Consider the following 22,460-nt stretch of genomic DNA (forward strand, 5'->3'; position numbering starts at 1 on the left):
ATGTTTGTGTGTGTGTGTGTAATGGAATGAAATGCAGTATATTCTTAAATATGATACATGTTAAGGCTACGTTTGAGCATTCACTAATGTAACAAATATAATAAGTACAGTGCTGGTCAAAATGAACAGATATAATTCTATATATTTCACTGTTGTTCTCTATTGTCTATTGATAAATATAAACTAAAGAGATATAGGTATGTGTGTTTATCTGTGTTTGCTTAAATATATATGTAATGACATGCAATATATGTAAGTCTATACATTTCTTAATCGATTTTTTCTTACCTTTTTATTTTGCAAACACAGTATCATCCTAACCCTAATCATAAAACATATAAACTAAAAACACATGTGGGTTCAAATCCCACTCTGGGTAAATATTAATTTTTCTTTTTAATTTACTAAAACAGTATCATAAAACAGTGTAACCTTAAATATATATAAAACGTTTATTTTTCTTATTTTTTAATTTACTAAAACAGTATAATCAAACATAATCTAAAATAAAATATATATGTGTATATACAACTTTTATTTTTCTTATTTTTTAATTTACTAAAACAAATCATAAAACATTATAACCTAAAATAAAATATAAAACTTTTCTTTTCTTATACTCTTTTTATTTACTAAAACAGTATCATAAAACAATATAACCTATTGATTATATATATCTATCTGTATTTAAAACTTTTATTCTCTTTTTATTTACTAAAATAGTATCATAAAACAATATAACTTTAAATATATATATGTATTTAAAACTTTTCTTATTCTCTTTTTATTTACTTAAACAGTATCATAAAACAATATAACCTTAAAAACACAGTTTATGCTATTAAACATTACACCTCCACACCAGCAGTGTGAGGTGCCCTTGGACATTCACCATGATGGATGTCACCCTAACAAAATGGCTACCATCTTACCAGATGACCTATGACCTTACAAATGGCCGATATCAGTCAAAATGGCCGATATCATCCAAGATGGCTGACAAGGGAGGGTCAAATGGTAACCCAGGGGGGTGCTGGGAAGGAGAGAGGAGTTCCGGTTCAATGGTACATAAGGAGGGAGGGTCAAAGAGTAACCCAGGGGGGTGCTGGGAAGGAGAGAGGAGTTCCAGTTCAAAGGTACATAGGGAGGGCGGGATTTCAGGCTGTCAAAATAAGTGATGCTGCCATCTATACTACTCACAGACACAGTTAGCCACAGCCACGGCTTCTTCCAATTCTCGTCAGTGTTCCAGATTCGATGTTTTTTTTCTTCAGTGACGTTGTAAACACGCACGTGGGGAGCACATCAAAACCCAGTTTTGTGATTCAGTTACAGAAACAACTGACACAGCGGAGCAGTAGGGGTTGTAACATTTTTTGGTCCAAGGTCTGGACCACAGCGACTGAGTGGTCCGGACCTCGGCACTGTGGTCCACGGAGTGGTCCCGATCACGTAACGCAAATTGGGATGGGTTTTTGTTTAGTTTTTTTGGACACACCGTATAAAACCCATTTACTGTCAAATATATTATCGACATATCCAAACTACAAACATAATGATCATAAATGTACAATATTAATAGTATAATTCTCATTTGTAACATAGCCGATAGCTGATTTCTTTTTTAATCTTATCTATCAGACAATTTGTAGGAAGCTGTGCTAACGTTACTCTGAAAAATGCGCTTACATTGAGCAACTTTGTCATTCTGAATGAAATTATTCAAGTTATCAATTTTTCCTCATCATGACTGAAGAGAAAAGATAGCTTATTTAGAATCTTATCTTTAATTTAATGTCAGCCCATTTACATGTCCTCTGTTTGCGCTCTGCCAAGAAATGTTTTATCAACTTTTTTGGTTAAACCATATCTTCCTTATTTTATCACTGTGAGATCTAGCAACATTAAAAACAAAAGCATAGGTTGTTTTGTTTATGTATGGTTAACATTGTAATAGTTGGTATTTTAAAGAGAGATTATAAGAGATGTATTAACGTATTGATCATCTGATGCCCTTTGTCTTTTCTTGAAGGATAATGTCATTATGAAGAAGATAAAACTTTTTTTTTTTAAACACCTCCCCCCAGCAGGATTTGGGTCGCCTCCGCACTGTTTCTGCTGAAACAAAAAAACAAGTGTCAATCTCTGCAGGAATCTACTCCGGCTCCCCCTTCTGGTGATGAAGAGGAACCCGAGTCCAAGATGCTTCCAACCAGCCCTCAGGCGCTCCCTTCGGCTGTAGGTCACGCTCCAGGGGGCCGGGGGAGTTAAGAGGGTGTCACTGGACGGGGACGACAAACGCCTCCAGTGACAGACGGACGCACACAGAGAGAGAAAGAGACAGAGAGAGAGAGTTGCACTTCCTCCTGCAATGCAATAAATATGCCCAAAATAAGGGACACATTCCTTAACAAAATAATGAATGCCACCCTACCTTTGACAAAACTGAGAAAAAATAAAAATGGTCAGTCCTCCTGGAGGAGGGACACACAGCCTCCCTGGCTGCCCAATATGTCACCGCCTGCCACAGCCTGAGGGGCACAGTGACACATGAGCACCAGCTGTAAATAAAATGTAAATACTCATTTGTAATGCATGTCATTGTATTTCCAAAAAGGAATCTGTAAACACTAAACCTATTTTCTTTAGTTCTATGTATTAAAGATCATTTATAGTTTATTACATTTTGTTTTTCTGTACTTTTATACATCTTATTGTGATTTTGGCAGGACACTGTCTGTCACGGCATGGCTGCTGCTGACGCACACTAATTAGGTGCTCATGTGTTGCAGCCGTGTTGTCCGCTGCTTCGCAGACAGCTTGTGAGCTCACGGCTGCAGGCAATGATCACTGAGGCGACTGTGACGTCATTGGCAGGTGTGCTTCATCTATTTAATCCCTCTCCTTCCCCGAGGGAGACTTTATTGTGACTGCCCGGAGCACCCTGTTTGTGTGGATGTCTTGTGTGCTGGTTTTGCCTTGTTTTCCCCTTTTTGTGTTTTTTTCTGTTGGACTATTGTGAACCCCAATAAAGCTCGGACACCGCCGGAACCCGAGACTCTCTCCGTTTATTGTGTCCGGCATTTACATTTGGTGGCCAATGTGGGGAAGCTTTGTGACATACTTACCCTGAACTCTGTACCCGGAAGGACAGCTATGGAGGCGTCTCCAGTGGAACAGTTGTTGGCCCCAGTGGTGAAGCTGCAGGCTCAAAAACAACAAACTCTCGAGACGCTTGTCCAGCAACTTCAAGTACCAGCTCCTGCACCTAACCCTGCTGTGGCCGCAGCAAACCCGGCTTGGGCAGGTCTGCAGATTCCAAAGATGGGACCGGAGGACAACCCAGAGGCTCGGAATTTCTGTCCAATATTAAAGATCCTAGGCTCTCATTGTCTGATTTGGCTGGGGCACAATTGGGACATGTCTCTGGGGACCGATCACCATTAGTGACTGCAGGTGATGAGAGGGGCAGGGACAGCCTTCCCTCTGACTCCAGTCGTGTAGCAGCCAACAGTACCCTGTTGGACCCAGGGGAAGGAACGAGTTCTGGGACTCACCTCCTCTCTCCTTCTTCCAGTGGAAGGCCCGACACTGGATCCCGCCTTCAACCGGGTATCCGATTTCGCTATGGACCAGACACAGGATGATGCCCTGGGACATATATATGACCAGGTCAGAGTTGTTGATGGTTGCATAGTGAATACACAGAGGGCACTTTGTGTTTCTCTCCAAACCAGCAGCCAAACCGATCATGCTGGATGATGTTGCAGACAGAATAACGTTCACCACGGTGCCTCCAGACTTTTTCACGAATACCAATCGAGCTGCACGGTGCTGGGCTGTGAGCACAGGTCCCACTAGAGGATGACGGGCCCTCGTGCCACCCTCATAGAGTCTGTTTCTGACAGTTTAGTCAGAAACATGCACACCAGTAGACCGCTGGAGGTCATTTTGGAGGGCTCAGGCAATGCTCCTCCTGTTCCTCCTCGCACAAAAAAGCAGATACTGGTCCTTCTGGTTCTTCTGATAGCACGGATGAATGTGCCATACTGGAGGAGCTGGACTACCTGTGCAACCTGAATGGGCTGCAGGGAGCACCTCATAATTCCAGTAGTGACAAGGACACTAGCAAAAGGCAAAACTAGAGAAGAATCAGTCAGGAAGGATAAGGAGAGAGCAATCGTCTGTGGCCACCACCTGCAAAACCATTCCCTTTTTGGGGTTGTCTTGCTGTTGCCTATCTCCGGTGCACCTGCTGTCACTTTCATTTGCACCAAAACAAGAGACAGTGATTCACAACCGCGTAGGCTTCCTAACTGTACAGATTAATATGCCTGAACTGTAACTGACTTGGTATTATGCTGTGATGATTACTTGTTCCCTTATTTTTTTGAGAGGTGTATTATAGAAGATAGCCTTGAGAATGCGGCCACAGAATTGCGGGAATCCGTGACTTTCAACACTTATGCAACCGAGTCGAGGTGACCAACAGCTCAATGTCTGGTTGGCACCATGGCTTAGATGTGCCATTCATGAAACTTGCGTTGATTCTTGAAGCCACTGGCATTGCTTCCCTCTCCAAGTCTGTGTAATAAGGAATTGGCAGGAGCCCACGAGTTGAAACTATCAGAGGACAGAATGCAAATGAAGTGTTCTGAGAAAAGCAAAGCGGCGAAAGGACATTTTCCCGTGTGCATGTAGATGGCCGACTTTGACACGGCTTGATGAAGTCTTGTGGATCCTACCACTGCTTAAGTGCACTACTACGCTTGCCTTCAGGGAGTTTCATGTCAAACATTCAAAAAACAGGACTCGAACTAGACGGATGAGCACCTACGATCGGTCTTGGCCGATGTGGGGATCGAACCCAAGACCTTGGCGTTATTAGCACCACGCTCTAACCAACTGAGCTAACCGGCCATCAAAAGGAGTCTCTCTGCCAGGCATTTCCTCATGTTTATGTAATTTGGGTGCAAAATGCATTACACACAAGTGTGAAAAGAACACTTTTGCAATTCCTAGCATTGGTGATGCTATAAATCAATCTGTCAGAAGTGGGATTTGAACCCACACCTCCATCAGGAGACCAGAAAACCCTTCTACACTCTTCAAGGGAACAACACCTTAAGTCTGGCAAATTAGACCACTCGGCCATTCTGAGAGGATGTATACGTCCACCGGGAGATTATATACTGATCAAGAAAACTGCGGGAACACTTAAATCACACATCGGATCTCCGTGATCGAAGTCTAGGAAACCTCAAGATCTTCACCGTACATTGCATAATTCGTAACTCTCCCACCTCCATGCTTTTGAGACTGTACTGGGAGACACAGCAAACTTTCTTCAGACGGCACGTATGGATGTGCCATACTGGAGGAGCTGGACTACCTGTGCAACCTGAATGGGCTGCAGGGAGCACCTCATAATTCCAGTAGTGACAAGGACACTAGCAAAAGGCAAAACTAGAGAAGAATCAGTCAGGAAGGATAAGGAGAGAGCAATCGTCTGTGGCCACCACCTGCAAAACCATTCCCTTTTTGGGGTTGTCTTGCTGTTGCCTATCTCCGGTGCACCTGCTGTCACTTTCATTTGCACCAAAACAAGAGACAGTGATTCACAACCGCTTAGGCTTCCTAACTGTACAGATTAATATGCCTGAACTGTAACTGACTTGGTATTATGCTGTGATGATTACTTGTTCCCTTATTTTTTTGAGAGGTGTATTATAGAAGATAGCCTTGAGAATGCGGCCACAGAATTGCGGGAATCCGTGACTTTCAACACTTATGCAACCGAGTCGAGGTGACCAACAGCTCAATGTCTTGTTGGCACCATGGCTTAGATGTGCCATTCATGAAACTTGCGTTGATTCTTGAAGCCACTGGCATTGCTTCCCTCTCCAAGTCTGTGTAATAAGGAATTGGCAGGAGCCCACGAGTTGAAACTATCAGAGGACAGAATGCAAATTAAGTGTTCTGAGAAAAGCAAAGCGGCGAAAGGACATTTTCCCGTGTGCATGTAGATGGCCGACTTTGACACGGCTTGATGAAGTCTTGTGGATCCTACCACTGCTTAAGTGCACTACTACGCTTGCCTTCAGGGAGTTTCATGTCAAACATTCAAAAAACAGGACTCGAACTAGACGGATGAGCACCTACGATCGGTCTTGGCCGATGTGGGGATCGAACCCAAGACCTTGGCGTTATTAGCACCACGCTCTAACCAACTGAGCTAACCGGCCATCAAAAGGAGTCTCTCTGCCAGGCATTTCCTCATGTTTATGTAATTTGGCTGCAAAATGCATTACACACAAGTGTGAAAAGAACACTTTTGCAATTCCTAGCATTGGTGATGCTATTAATCAATCTGTCAGGAGTGGGATTTGAACCCACGCCTCCATCAGGAGACCAGAAAACCCTTCTACACTCTTCAAGGGAACAACACCTTAAGTCTGGCAAATTAGACCACTCGGCCATTCTGAGAGGATGTATACGTCCACCGCGAGATTATATACTGATCAAGAAAACTGCGGGAACACTTAAATCACACATCGGATCTCCGTGATCAAAATCTAGGAAACCTCAAGATCTTCACCGTACATTGCATAATTCGTAACTCTCCCACCTCCATGCTTTTGAGACTGTACTGGGAGACACAGCAAACTTTCTTCAGACGGCACGTATGGATGTGCCATACTGGAGGAGCTGGACTACCTGTGCAACCTGAATGGGCTGCAGGGAGCACCTCATAATTCCAGTAGTGACAAGGACACTAGCAAAAGGCAAAACTAGAGAAGAATCAGTCAGGAAGGATAAGGAGAGAGCAATCGTCTGTGGCCACCACCTGCAAAACCATTCCCTTTTTGGGGTTGTCTTGCTGTTGCCTATCTCCGGTGCACCTGCTGTCACTTTCATTTGCACCAAAACAAGACACAGTGATTCACAACCGCTTAGGCTTCCTAACTGTACAGATTAATATGCCTGAACTGTAACTGACTTGGTATTATGCTGTGATGATTACTTGTTCCCTTATTTTTTTGAGAGGTGTATTATAGAAGATAGCCTTGAGAATGCGGCCACAGAATTGCGGGAATCCGTGACTTTCAACACTTATGCAACCGAGTCGAGGTGACCAACAGCTCAATGTCTGGTTGGCACCATGGCTTAGATGTGCCATTCATGAAACTTGCGTTGATTCTTGAAGCCACTGGCATTGCTTCCCTCTCCAAGTCTGTGTAATAAGGAATTGGCAGGAGCCCACGAGTTGAAACTATCAGAGGACAGAATGCAAATGAAGTGTTCTGAGAAAAGCAAAGCGGCGAAAGGACATTTTCCCGTGTGCATGTAGATGGCCGACTTTGACACGGCTTGATGAAGTCTTGTGGATCCTACCACTGCTTAAGTGCACTACTACGCTTGCCTTCAGGGAGTTTCATGTCAAACATTCAAAAAACAGAACTCGAACTAGACGGATGAGCACCTACGATCGGTCTTGGCCGATGTGGGGATCGAACCCAAGAACTTGGCGTTATTAGCACCACGCTCTAACCAACTGAGCTAACCGGCCATCAAAAGGAGTCTCTCTGCCAGGCATTTCCTCATGTTTATGTAATTTGGCTGCAAAATGCATTACACACAAGTGTGAAAAGAACACTTTTGCAATTCCTAGCATTGGTGATGCTATAAATCAATCTGTCAGGAGTGGGATTTGAACCCACGCCTCCATCAGGAGACCAGAAAACCCTTCTACACTCTTCAAGGGAACAACACCTTAAGTCTGGCAAATTAGACCACTCGGCCATTCTGAGAGGATGTATACGTCCACCGCGAGATTATATACTGATCAAGAAAACTGCGGGAACACTTAAATCACACATCGGATCTCCGTGATCAAAATCTAGGAAACCTCAAGATCTTCACCGTACATTGCATAATTCGTAACTCTCCCAGCTCCATGCTTTTGAGACTGTACTGGGAGACACAGCAAACTTTCTTCAGACGGCACGTATGGATGTGCCATACTGGAGGAGCTGGACTACCTGTGCAACCTGAATGGGCTGCAGGGAGCACCTCATAATTCCAGTAGTGACAAGGACACTAGCAAAAGGCAAAACTAGAGAAGAATCAGTCAGGAAGGATAAGGAGAGAGCAATCGTCTGTGGCCACCACCTGCAAAACCATTCCCTTTTTGGGGTTGTCTTGCTGTTGCCTATCTCCGGTGCACCTGCTGTCACTTTCATTTGCACCAAAACAAGAGACAGTGATTCACAACCGCTTAGGCTTCCTAACTGTACAGATTAATATGCCTGAACTGTAACTGACTTGGTATTATGCTGTGATGATTACTTGTTCCCTTATTTTTTGAGAGGTGTATTATAGAAGATAGCCTTGAGAATGCGGCCACAGAATTGCGGGAATCCGTGACTTTCAACACTTATGCAACCGAGTCGAGGTGACCAACAGCTTAGTGTCAGAAAATAAAAGAACACTTTTGCACTTCCTAGCATTGGTCATGCTATAAATCAGTCTGTCAGAAGTGGTATTTGAACCTACGCCTCCATCAGGAGACCAGAAAACTCTTCTACACTCTTCGAGAAAACAACTGCATTTCCGTCCTTGCACTCTCTCATTAATCCAATCTTGCCCAGTCAGCGAGAGAAGCCATGTACATGCTTTGCCTTCCTCTCCCTCTCCCTTCACTGCCAGTTCAGCGATGACATCTCAGAACTCTCTCACAGCTGACTTCTATGACATCACAGAGTGCATCAATTCCGTGGCTTCTCATCTGTCGCCACACTGTCAGGGTTGACTTTCTCACTCACTATGCCAAGCTTTCTCGGAAACACTGGAATACGTGGATGAGTTTGTACCACTTTTGGAGGTTTTGCCCACCTGGGGCGAGGCTGTGATCCAGCTGAAAAGCAATTCGGGCATGTGGGCAGCGAAAGATGTATCTGTGATGAAGAGAAACCCAGGTCGAAGATGTTTCCAATCAGCCCCATCGGTCCAGCCACAGACACACACACAGACAGCCACAAGCACAGACTGCCACAGACACACAGACAGCCACAGATAGACAGACAAACACACAGACAGTGTGCCTGACAAAAACTTTCCCTCACAGTCAAGTCAACATGAGTCGTATTATCTAAAAGAAGAACCCATCATTTCCTTTCATCTCTATATCAGAGAGAGCGATTAAAAAAACACATCTGTAAATGCTACTTGTACAAGCACGCTGAGATGCCCCATCAACAGTAGGCATGCTCTGTGGCGCAATGGATAGCGCGCTGGACTTTTAGTGAAAAGGGCAGTGGTCATTCAATGGTTGTGGGATCGAGTACCACCGGAGTCAGTGCTCACTTCATGACCCGGAGGCTTTTCTTGCCATCTTCAAGCGCACTGCCCGGTGTTGCGACTGGCCGGAGTCGGAGTGGGCGGTACGCCTGGCTCCCCTGCCACCCGAGTGCCCTAGACTACAAAAGTCTGAGGGACAGTGTCCTGGACCGGGTCGGTCTGACGTCGGACGGCCAGCGCCGAAAGCTCAGAAGCCTCCGGTTCGAACCTGGCTCCCGGTGCCTGCCACCGCTGGCTCAAGCCACGGAAGTTGCCGACCTGGTGGCCTTGGAGCAGTTCATCTGCCATCTCCCACGTCCAACCTGAAGGCTGGCACCAGGCTGGCAGAGAACCATCATTGCCCGGGACGATGCCACCTTCTGATGCCCGACGGCGGGCACCCTCCCTTCCATTCCCAAGACCCCCTCTGACCCGACTGTCCTGGATACCAGCATGTTGCCAAACACCACACCTAAACATGTTTCTCCCCGACCCACTTCCCCTTCTCGCCTTGCCTGTCCCAAAAACAAATCTGCCTCCTTAGCTCCTTCTTTTTCTCTCTCCCCCGGCAGTGTGTGGTCCCCTGGAAAAACCACGGTGACGTTGCGGGCAGCCTGGACATCGCCCGGCCGGGTGCTCGCTAGTGAAAACTATCTATCTAATATTAAGGATCATAGGCTCTCATCTGATTTGGCTGGGGCAGGTCACCTGTGTCGTGACAAGACCTTAAGCTGGATAATGGACCGATTCTTCTGGCCAGGCATCAAAAAGGAGGTAGAAAGATGGTGTGCTGCCTGTCCGGAGTGCCAGAAGACCAATGCCAGTGCAGTACCGTGGGCTCCGCTGGTACCGCTGCCTCTCATGGAGATACCATTTGAGCGCATTGGGATGGATTTGATCGGTCCGTTGGAGAAAAGCTCCGCGGGGTATCAATTTGTGCTGGTCATAGCAGACTATGCCACTCGGTACCTGGAGGCAATTCGTCTACGGACAATGTCAGCGACTAGGATCGCCGAGGAGCTGTTTAAGGTCTTCACTCGGGTGGGGATCCCAAAGGAAATCCTGACAGATCAGGGCTCTCCATTCATGTCACGCGTGATGCGAGACCTCTGTAGGCTGCTGGGGATAAAGTCCATCAGGACCTCAATCTATCATCCCCAGACAGACGCCCTAGTGGAGCTCTTTAATAAAACCCTAAAGAACATGATCTGTAAGTTTGTGAGCACAGACGCTTGGGACTGGGACAAGTTATTGCCACCCCTGCTGTTCGCTGTACGCGAGGTGCCCCAGACGTCCACTGGCTTCTCTCCCTTCGAGCTGCTGTACGGGAGGCGGCTGAGGGGCATCCTCGACTTAATAAAGGAGGACTGGGAGGCGACCGCCCCCTCCCAGACCTCTATGGTACAGCACATCCTGGACCTGAGAGATCGGCTATCGGCACTGGGGAAACTTGCACAGTTGCATCTCTTACAGGCCCAGGAGCGACAACAGCGCATGTACAACAGGAGAGCCCGGTTACGATCGTTCACCCAAGGACAAGGTACTGGTGTTATTCCCAAATTCAACATCTAAACTGCTGGCTAAGTGGCAGGGACCCTTTTTGGTCACACGCCGCTTAGGGGATGTTGATTATGAGGTGTGTCGCCCAGATCGTCGGAGGTAAAAGCAGATCTATCATCTGAACATGCTGAAGAAGTGGCGAGAGCAGGAAGCATTGGGTGCTTTTAGTTCCCCCCACAATAAAGAGTCTGAAGCCGCTGTTTCTGAGGTTCGCACTGAACTCAATTTAACAAACGCCCATTTAACAAACGCCCAGAAACAGCACGTTTGCTCTTTATTGTGCCGCTTCCAGCATGTCTTTTCTCACCGACCCGTGCTCACACCTCTCATTGAACACCACATCCACACAGCACTGGACCACTGCGTGCGTGTCAAACCCTATCGCACCCCCTATTACAAAAAGTAGGCTGTCAATGAAGAGGTGCAGAAGATGTTGGAGCTGGGAGTCATTGAAAAGTCACAATCGGAATGGTGTAGCCCTATAGTCTTGGTGCCAAAGCCTGACGGCAGCACTAGATTCTGCGTTGATTATAGGGAGCTCAATGCAGTGTCTAGGTTTGATGCCTATCCGATGCCCCGTGTGGATGAGTTGCTGGATCGGCTGGGCGCTGCTCACGGAAAACCCGGGCAAGTGAACAGTTGGGAGGAGGGAGACCAAGTATCTGGGGTACCTCTTAGGAGGGGGGCAGGTACGGCCAGTCGTTGACAAGGTGACCGCTATTGCCTCCTGTCCGCCTCCTAAGTCCAAAAAGGAAGTTCGGCAGTTTTTGGGGTTTTCCGGGTATTATCGCCAGTTTCTGCCGGACTTTGCCACCCTGGCTTACCCCCTGACCGAACTGATGCGAAAAGGTGCTCCAGATACGGTCCAGTGGACGGAGCAGTGCCAGGTGGCTTTCCAGGCAATTAAGGACCGCCTCTGCCAACACCCTTTTTTTAAATGCCTTGACTTCTCTCTCCCTTTCATTCTACAGACCGACGCCTGAGAAGTTGGAGTGGGCACGGTCCTGTCCCAGAGTGTTGGGGGTCAGGAACACCCCGTCCTCTATCTAAGCAAACAATTATCGCCCAGGAGCGTAAATATAGCACCATTGAAAAGGAGTGTCTCGCTATAAAGTGGGCTGTGCCCTGTTTATTTAATCCCTCTCCCTCCCCGACGGAAGCAGCTAACCGACAAGAAGGTGGACTGAGTCTATTACCCCTGTCTGCCCGGAGCACCCCGATTGTGGACACTTTTTGCTTTTGATTTTGTTTTTGTTTTGTATCTCCGCCCTTTTTTGACATACCTGAACAAAATAAAGCCCGGACACAACCGAAACCGGAGACTCTCCCTCTCTCTCCCCGTTATTTGTGTCCGGCTTTCACAGTAGGCTATTCAAGAAGGGGGGCTCAAAGATGGCCAGATATAAATTTATCTATTTTATTTTATTTTATTTATTGTGCTTTGTTGGCACAGTGTTTAATGTTCAGTCTTAAATACATATTTTTTAATTGTAGTTTTGTAATTGATTTTGTCTTTGAAAAGGAAGACAAAATAATAAAAAGCACATTTTAGATTATTTAATTTATGCAATGGTGAAAAAATTGTCAAATTAACTGAAATGTAAAAAACAACAAACAAAAAAAACTATCAAAACAATCTGATGCATTTAAAAGAACAATAACGGTCAATGCATTTGACAAATAAAAAAAACATCAAAACATTCAAAAACAGTGAAACCAGTGCTATTTAGAAATAATTAATACAATCATTTCCATAATTTCTTTACGTACTGTTGGAAATATACCATCTGGCCCAGGTGATTTGTTTGTTTTTAATTCTGCTAGTCCCTTTACTACCTCCTCCTCATTTATCCTGATCTCTCTTAGGGTTTGACTGGACTGGTTGTTAACCTGTGGCATGTTATCTGTTTTTTCTTTAGTAAAAACCTCAATATCGTCAGCTCAGCATACCTTAGTATAACTTAATATAAGCAACAGAGACGCTGCTGTGAAGGAGCGCAATAGTCTCTATAGCCACTCTGTCACAGCCACCTCAATAAATACATCAATTCATTAATCATTGTATTGACTTCAACCATTTAAACACATGTAATGTTTTGCTTTATGCTAGGGGTGGCTAACCCTGGTCCTGGATTTGAGCCCCCACCTCCCCAGGGATCTGTATTGGCAAACTGCTGAGCTGATGATATTGACTGCAAAGGGGAATCTCTCTGGAATGGTCCATTATACAGGGGAGCTAAAGACCTCCAGGAAAGCACTAACCTGTGGCCCTGGGGCCCTGGGGTTTGTCTGCCTAACGCTCGTCCTCTGTTCTTTGGGTCTGCACTGGTTCTGGTCCTATCTGACCAACCTGTTCTGAATAGGGCAGTGGTTCTCGACCTGCGGCCCGTCACACATGGAAGTGCGGCACACGATATGACACCCACATTTAACACTACAAGCGCAGAGCCGGTCAATTTGACCGTTTTGGTTATTCAAATTTGAATTATACTGTGTTCCAAAATACACTGCACATATACCCATTCGTGACTATTCCTAACTATATGTATTAAACATGCCTACAGCGTTTTAGCTGCATAAACATGAAAATAAATAAGTTATAAACACATTTACCTAGAATAGCCAAAATCGGGTTATTTTGACTGGTCATTTAAATACATAATAACTCAAATATAACACATAATCCTGCCTTCCCTTTACAATAGAGTCAGTCTGGCACTCAAGTGGCGATCTCTACCTGTCTACAATCTTTCATGTGCTTGAAAAACACATGCATTTGTACAGCATTACAGGTGTTTTCTTATAACTGTAGTAAGATTGAGTGGATACAGTGATTACCCGCAAATCAACATGGATTTGAAACGGAGATTGAAGAGAGCTCGTTTTGGAAATTGGACAAGTAAAATCATGTTCTGTGAAATTGCAGTGTCTCACCACACAATAAGATGAGTTACAACAACCTCAACTTGAACAGAATTGTAAAACTTTAAATAACGTGCTCAGGTAACCACAAAACATATGTTCTATGAACGTTTTGTGTAATGCGCATGTGCCAAAACCATCACGTCATGATGACATACTACTTTACCGGAGTTGAAAATTTTTTTGTATTAATTAGCATGGGATAAAGTTGCTGATCATGCAAGAAAAGATGAAGTAGCCCGCGTTTGAATGATTATAGATGGACTTTGTGGATTGCAAATAATGAAATTAATAGTCATTCTTCCTCAACTTTCATTACTTACAGTGGGGGAAAAAAGTATTTGATCCCCTGCTGATTTTGTACGTTTGCCCACTGACAAATAAATGATCAGTCTATAGTTTTAATGGTAGGTGTATTTTAGCAGTGAGAGACAGAATAACAACAAAAAAATCCAGAAAAATGCATTTCAAAAGTTATAAATTGATTTGCATGTTAATGAGGGAAATAAGTATTTGACCCCTTCGACTTAGTACTTGGTGGCAAAACCCTTGTTGGCAATCACAGAGGTCAGACGTTTCTTGTAGTTGGCCACCAGGTTTGCACACATCTCAGGAGGGATTTTGTCCCACTCCTCTTTGCAGATCCTCTCCAAGTCATTAAGGTTTCGAGGCTGACGTTTGGCAACTCGAACCTTCAGCTCCCTCCACAGATTTTCTATGGGATTAAGGTCTGGAGAAACTCCACGAGGTGAGATCTTGCATGGAGCCCCAGACCGAGGAAGACTGACAGTTATTTTGTGTTTCTTCCATTTGCGAATAATCGCACCAACTGTTGTCACCTTCTCACCAAGCTGCTTGGCGATGGTCTTGTAGCCCATTCCAGCCTTGTGTAGGTCTACAATCTTGTCCCTGACATCCTTGGACAGCTCTTTGGTCTTTGCCATGGTGGAGAGTTTGGAATCTGATTGATTGATTGCTTCTGTGGACAGGTGTCTTTTATACAGGTAACGAGCTGAGATTTAGGAGCGCTCCTAATGTCAGCTCATTACCTGTATAAAAGACACCTGGGAGCCAGAAATCTTGCTGATTGATAGGAGATCAAATACTTCTTTCCCTAATTAACATGCAAATCAATTTATAACTTTTTTGAAATGAGTTTTTCTGGATTTTTTTGTTGTTATTCTGTCTCTCACTGTTAAAATACACCTACCATTAAAATTATAGACTGATCATTTCTTTGTCAGTGGGCAAACGTACAAAATCAGCAGGGGATCAAATACTTTTTTCCCTCACTGTAAGTAATGAAAGTTGAGGAAGAATGACTATTTTGTCAATTAGACTTGGTTTATAGTTGTGAAAACTTGAAAAATTAAGTTCAATTAATATGTTTTTCAGTTGACTTAACTAAAAATTCTAAATGCTTATTAATTGATAGAGTACGTTGGCTCAATTTACTGCATGTTATTTCAACAGTGAGTGAACTTAACACTTCATGTTTGCTAAACTGAGTCAAAGCAACAAGATGACTTGACTAAGTCACGTTGCGTCAACAAATAATTTTTACAGTGTAGCGGTTACATTTATGATTTGAAGAAATGTGGCTTCATTTTTAGTAAGAGGCTCAACTGAGTGTAGGTCCTTGTTTTGTGAAAGTATGCCTCAAAGCTAACCATATTGTGACTGCAGTTCACCATTGGTCGTTTGAAAATATCAAATAGCATGTGCTCTCTCTGGTTGGTTCCCTGACTAATTGAGGTAGAAAGCAGTCGTTTGCCCTCTAAAACATTTCTACTACTGCTTCTGTAGTCTCAACTGGGCTTTCCCAGTCAATGTTAGGAAATCTAAAACCCCATTATAACAGCCACTATAGCCCAATTGAAAAATCGTTTAAAGTGGTAATGTTATCTCTGAATAACTAGTTGTGTGCAAGTTTCTATCAGCTACTTTCAGAGAACAAAAGTAGTGAGGGAGTTCAAGGGTGACGATCTCGAGTCATTGTACATTTTCCCTGCATGCTTTGAAGACACGCGATACTTATACTACACAATACTTCAGGTCCAAGTTCAGAACCGGACAGCCGTCTTTAGACTCTTTAATAAAGGCAACCTAAATTAATCAGTGGGCCGTAAGTCTGGGTGTCAAATAAGCACCTGGGCCACAACAGGAGCGTAGCCATGGGTGGGCCTGGGTGGGCCTGGTTGGGCCATGGCCCACCTACTTACCTCTCAGGTCCACCCAATCAGAGAGTGTAAAATTTCTCCCGCGTGTTAAAAAAACATTATAAATACAAGATTCTGAAGCAATAACGTGTTTCGGAAAATCACAGGCTTTATTCCAAAGCATGGGGGCTGGTTCTTTTCAAGTCTAATGGTTACATTTTGGCTAAGTTATGCACAAGCAGGTTATAACTGGCTGTGGTAAATGTTTTTTTACGTAGTGCATCACACCATGACAACTGAACAAATGTAGTTGTGAACGGAGTTCCTACAAATGGTGAAACAAAATTATTTGTTGAATTATTTCAAAAGACGAGAAGAGAACTATCAGAACAGCACATTACACAACCTGATAAATCACCAACTGCATCGGAAGAAACCAATATAAGCACTGCTTTGCATCCACAGGCCAGTGTTGAATTCGGTAAGGAAACATTTTACTGTCCCTCGGATTTATAAGGAATAGATGAGTCACCTACACGGCCAAAATTGCAGGCATTTGCTTTAATTTGTGTTAAATCCCAAAGTTTTTCATCACAGCGGTGGTATGAGAAGTATCGCTGGATGGAATACAGCATAGCCAGAAATGCAATTATCTGTAGATATGCAGGCATTTGTTCTGATTCCCACACCGAAGAAACATTCACTAAAAATGGTTTTAAAGATTTTAAGCATTTGAATCAGAGCCGTTCAAAACATGAAGCAAGCAATTGGTACTGTCCATCCGAAGGTTACAGACAAAGCCACACAGAAACATTTTTAATCGGTTAAATCGGGATTCCAGGAAGGCTTATTTGAGAGGAATTGTGATTAAAGCTGTGACTGACATTCTGATGTACTGCACAAAGCAGTGAATTCCAATCAGGGGTCTCAGAGAAGCTCTAAATAAAGGACATTTCTCTGAGCTATTTAAAGTAAACATGATAGTGAAATACAAACCTGTGTTGAAGAACTCTGCAAAAATGCAACACTATGAGCCCTGATACTCCAAAAGAGCTACTGCTTTACCATCACGCACACCTCATCACAGGGTACATTTCATGACCAGCATCAGTTCAGTATAGACCAGTGTCTCTATGGTTACCTTGTCCCAGTACAGACAAGTGTGTCTCTATGGCTATTATAATTATTATTATTATTATTATTATTATTATTATTATTATTATTATTATTATTATTATTATTTCTTGGCAGATGCCCTTATCCAGTGCTATACAAATTGCAAGAATACAGTTAAGGCATCAAATATTACAAATACAAATTTACATTGTACAAAGCAATTCAAAATATAATACATTTTACAACTTCCAATTTACACAGGTAAGTACAGTAAGTTAGGTCATACATCCTGGAACGTAAAAGCTAAGTGCTGTCAAGATGTAAGGTCACAGTCAAGGGTTACGGGAAAGGGAGCAAGGGGGAAATCAATCAATAATACAAGTATTAGTAACACAAGAAGCATGATCAAATGCTGTGAAGTGCTATCTTCCAGGGAATAAAAGGACTAATACGTAATATTACTAATGGTTACCTATGTAGAAGCCCCAGTATAGAACAGTGTCTCTATGGTTACCTATGTAGAAGCCCCAGTATAGAACAGTGTGTCTCTATGGTTACCTAATCCCAGTATAGACCAGTGTGTCTCTATGGTTAGCTATATAGAAGCCCCAGTACAGAACAGTGCGTCTCTGTGTGTAGAGTCACAAACACACAGAGGGAATTCTAGATGGGCAGGAACCAGAACCCTTGGATGATCTAGAGCAAGAGAGGGAGGATTCCCCTGTTGTGAGACGCTCCTAGAGATATAACAAGGGTACACTTCCAGTAAGCTTAATAGAAGGGTATTTACAAAAAATATGCAGTGTATTGTCATTATAGATCACAGACCCCTTAAAAGGTATCCTGAAATTGCCTTGAATGTTTTGATATATAACCTGTATTAATTCAGCAGGTTTTCAACAGGGGGGATACTGTAAGGGATACTACTTTGTTCAGAATACGGTATTGTTACATTAAGAACACCAGAGAGGTCTAATGTAATGGATGGCTTCGCAAACCAACTGAATTACTGAATCGCCTAACCTGCTGTCCAATCGGAATGTAGCTTTCTCGAGAAAAAGGGTGGGCTGTAGTTCGGGAAGAGTAGTCGCCATGATTAGTTGAGTGTGCAAATTGGAGCTGTGTAGTGTGCAGAGGAAATAAACATGTTTTTTATATGAAAACAATGAACTTTGTTTTTGAACACTGGCCTGGAATTGTGTATCTTTTCAAGTTTTTTTTTAGAAGAGACTGTTCTAGGTGCAAAGTGAACGGGACCCGTGTGACACGCAGTTAAGGAGAGCCCGCGTTGAACTAAGATGACTACAGTGAGATTTCCTGGACAAAGCTCGGGCAAAGGATAGCGCAGGGTGCACCTGCACCTGAGTTTTTGTCAAAAAGCATTGTGATCAGAGAAGGTAAAAAGGGAAAAACGCAAGTAAGCAGCAATAGCATTTTCTTTCTTTGAAGCATAGCATGACCATAGTTTTTCTATTGTATAAGTATCTTGGTGTAGGGGTGTCTCGCCTGTCCTGTAAGATTCAGGAGGGTAGGAATAGTTTAGTTATCCTCTCTGTTTACTTTTTGTGTGCCCCATTACTGTTAGTTCAGGTAGCCATTGTGAATTTAAATCTTGAACCCTACTTTGCCAAATTAGGTCACAGCTATACTTCGGTATGTAAAAAAATATATAACGCAGGATGGGCACATACCTCAAATTTGGGGGGTATAGGGACAAACTGTGTTGGGGGCGCGGACTTAGATCCTTTAGTTTCTCATCCATCCAAGATATCTAGCTTAGAACCCCTACAACAGCAGGACATTTACTAACTCCTCGTTACATATGGTTACCTATGTAGAAGCCCCAGTATAGACCTGATGCTGATGAAGTGAGGTCCGGGGGAGCTGGGGGGCTGCGAAAGTGAGGTCCGGTGGGGTCCAGGTTTCCTTCTTTGTTACCATCACTTAAGTTTACAAAGTGATCAAACACAAAGGCTTCTCTGACATTGTGAAAGTGTTTGTCCAAATCAGTAGGCAGTGGGTCCTCAGCCAGTCCAGGTTCAATCACAAAATTAGGGTTCTCAGTAAGAGTCCAAATCAAATTCGCAAGCAATCCTTAAAATATATATATATATATTAACACAGTCAAAACCACCACAATCTTTCTACCCAACAAACAAGGAGAGCGAGGTAGGTCCTTATATAGTAAGTTTTAGAACAGTGGGTAATTTAAGATGGTTCTTGTGATATATCCTTCCCAACAAGAGCGCAGGACTAGGACACTGTCTTGTATGAGTGTCTGTTAGGTGGATGAGGAACTCATTGGCTGAGATTCAGATAATTATTACAAAATACATTTTTCAGCACTTCCAAATCTCACAGCCACTGCAAATCTCGCAGCTGCTGTTTTATTTTTTCAGCAGTTGCACTTCAGGGCCACCGTAAGAAAGAAACTAGGTGTAACTCAAGTAACAGAAAGGTTGAGTACTTGTATGGTTTAAACGGGTCCACTGTGCCATCCTTAATGGACAAGTTTTCGGTCCAGAAATGTACCAGCTGAATGTCTCCATCCTGCCATCGGCTCCAGTGCGTCTCTTCAGTTTTCTGTGTCATTGTGCCCGCACCGTGTGAGTTCACCCGTGCACATGTTGCAGCAAACTCTCCAGTGTAAATTCAATGTAAAGTGCTCCTTTACTTTCCACGGGTGAAGCTGTTTCCTCTCTCAAGGTTTTTTCTAGTAGCTGCGCCCCAGGTAGACCCAAGTAATCGACGATTAATTACATTTTAAGATTTTATTCGATTTTAATCAACTTTATCGCTAAGTCGTTGGCAGCCCCGCTGTCGCTGAGTACTACTGTATCTGTAAGTGTGTTTTAATGACGAGGCGGCTAACGCCAGATGGTAGGTGATTGGATGTCGTACCAAATGTACCGCTGCAGCACTGGGTCATGAACGTCATTCACGGTTCTTGTAGTTTTCATTGCCTTCTCGGTTAATTGCGACAATCCACAACCGAACTACATTTCCCACATTTTCTAACGTAATAATGATTAGTGTAAAATATAATTATTATCAAAATCCTGTCAATGTAGTGTTTACTTATAGAGTTCAAATATTGTATATGCACTGTGCGCCCAAATTGTATTTCACACTCGCACAACATTATTTTCACTCACAAATTCGAGCATAACGCTCACACTGTAGAGCCCTGGGTTACCTATGTAGTAGCCCCATATAGACCAGTGTGTCTCTATGGTTACCTATGTAGTGGCCCCAGTATAGACCAGTGTGTCTCCATGGTTACCTATGTAGTAGCCCCAGTATAGACTAGTGTGTCTCTATAGTTACCTATGTAGTAGCCCCAGTATAGACCAGTGTGTCTCTATGTTTACCTATGTAGTAGCCCCAGTATAGACCAGTGTGTCTCCATGGTTACCTATGTAGTAGACCCAGTATAGACCAGTGTGTCAGGAAAAGAAAATTGTTGAAAATATTGTCAATTTGTATTATTTAAAACTGTAACAAACTTTGTTATTTCTTATTTAATTTGCACTCACTGTCACTCAATGTTTTGTCAATTTGCTGCATCATTCAGGCTTCTAAATGTGCTGTATTTGAACAATACCACTTAAAACACATGAAATACAGAGTATTCAAATTCCAGCTGCCATTTGGCCTGAACTGTAATACTCATTATTAAGAAGTCACACACATTGAGTGACATTGCCTTCAAGAATCAAAACATTTCATAAACATGGAACCATCGATCTTCATCGATTTTTACCAATCATTGTTTCATTATCAATTCACATCTGATTCATATACTCCTGAGCATTCTGAGGCACAACGTGAAAAGTAAATTTTAAAATCAAAAGTCATAGGCAGGACCATACTGGACTAGACCCAAAGAGAAACAGTTCCCACTGACTAGTGACTGACTAATGCAAGCCAGCTTGACTACTGTATAATTAACAGACTTCTCACTACGTTTGACACAACATTTGGCACAATGTGACAATTATAAGTCTAACTCTATAATACAGTCCATCTAATAGACCAGAGACACACTGGTCTATACTGGGGCTTCTACATAGGTAACCATAGAGACACACTGTTCTACTACAGGGGTCGATCTTAACGCGAGCCCGCTTGCCAATGGCTAGTGCAGCTCGCTGCGGGCCAGTACAGATTCTCTAGAACTAGTCCGTGTGGCTAGTGCATATTATCTTACGTTTTACAGCTGTTACGATTTAAATCCTCAGATTTTTCCTCGGTGCGCTATTCGGTGCGCTAGTTTCACGAATGCGTGCAACTGACAATGTGCCAGCGGTTGCGTTCGGTTTGTGTCCTCCAGCCTAACTCCGGTAGTATTTTATATAGAAATGTACTGGAAACGATCGCTACTAGCGCACGTCAAGATGTAATCGAATGTACCTCTTGCAGCAGACAACAGAGGCAGTCTGTGGAGTGACCAGAGCATCATTAAACGTGAGTATAACCCTAAAACAAAGCCAAAAGACAAGAAAACGTGTGTATCAATCCTTAAATACAGTTGCATAGACCATAAATAAGCTACGTTAAAATACAAGTAAACGTATAGAGTGATATTGTGCAGTTAGGGATGGGCCATTTGGTATTGGGGGGGGGGTACTGGATTAAACTGAAGAAACCTTGTACATAAATCCTTTAACACAGTTGCATACACCATAAATAAGCAACACCGTATTTAAGTCAATATATAAGCAAACATATATGATATAGATAGTGATATTATGGAGCTAGGGATGGGCCATTTGGTTTGTTGGGCGCTCACTATGGGTCGACCCTGGAGAGCTGTGGTGCAGGTGAGCGTTTCTCTCTCCTTATTTCCCTTTCTTCCTTTTCACTCTCGTCCTTTCTTGTGTTTGGTTTCAGCGCAGGGCACACACCCTGATTTCCAGTAACCATTCTGAACCGTTTTATTTTATTTCTCCAGGTATGGTGAGGACAATGACACTTTTAAAGTGGAGAGTTTCCCCAGCAGCGGCGATGATGACAATAACTAAGGAAGTGACGAGTGCCACAGAGAAGGTGACGTCAGACTACCACTCGGGCTCCACCTCGGTCTAAGACAGCAGCACCTGGGATGCCCAGCACGCCCCCCCCGCCACCCCACACACACACATACACACACACACACACACACACACAGTGTACCGGTACTGAGCCAGCACTGTCCCCAGTCCCCTGGATCCAGCGATAATATAGAGAGCACAGAATTCAAGTGAGAAAAGTAAATTCGGATAATTGTGAAAGTCTACAGAAGCCCCCGCACTGCGACTGTCTGTTTACTCTGATGGTGCTCAATTCATGTTGCCGTTCTAGACAAGCGGCCTGTGTCATTAA

At 43.5% G+C, this 22,460-nt stretch overlaps 3 non-coding genes across 3 annotated transcripts; all 3 read right to left on the reverse strand.

Moving 5' to 3' along the window:
- Positions 1–4,846: 4,846 nt before the first annotated feature.
- Positions 4,847–4,920, reverse strand: trnai-aau (transfer RNA isoleucine (anticodon AAU)). Its single transcript has one exon. It is a non-coding gene; the product is annotated as a tRNA-Ile (tRNA).
- Positions 4,921–6,171: 1,251 nt separating this feature from the next.
- Positions 6,172–6,245, reverse strand: trnai-aau (transfer RNA isoleucine (anticodon AAU)). Its single transcript has one exon. It is a non-coding gene; the product is annotated as a tRNA-Ile (tRNA).
- A 1,251-nt stretch (positions 6,246–7,496) lies between these two features.
- trnai-aau (transfer RNA isoleucine (anticodon AAU)) lies at positions 7,497–7,570 on the reverse strand. Its single transcript has one exon. It is a non-coding gene; the product is annotated as a tRNA-Ile (tRNA).
- Positions 7,571–22,460: the final 14,890 nt, after the last annotated feature.

The sequence above is a fragment of the Amia ocellicauda genome, chromosome 12 (assembly GCF_036373705.1).
Source record: "Amia ocellicauda isolate fAmiCal2 chromosome 12, fAmiCal2.hap1, whole genome shotgun sequence".
Classification (NCBI taxonomy): Eukaryota; Metazoa; Chordata; class Actinopteri; order Amiiformes; family Amiidae; genus Amia; species Amia ocellicauda.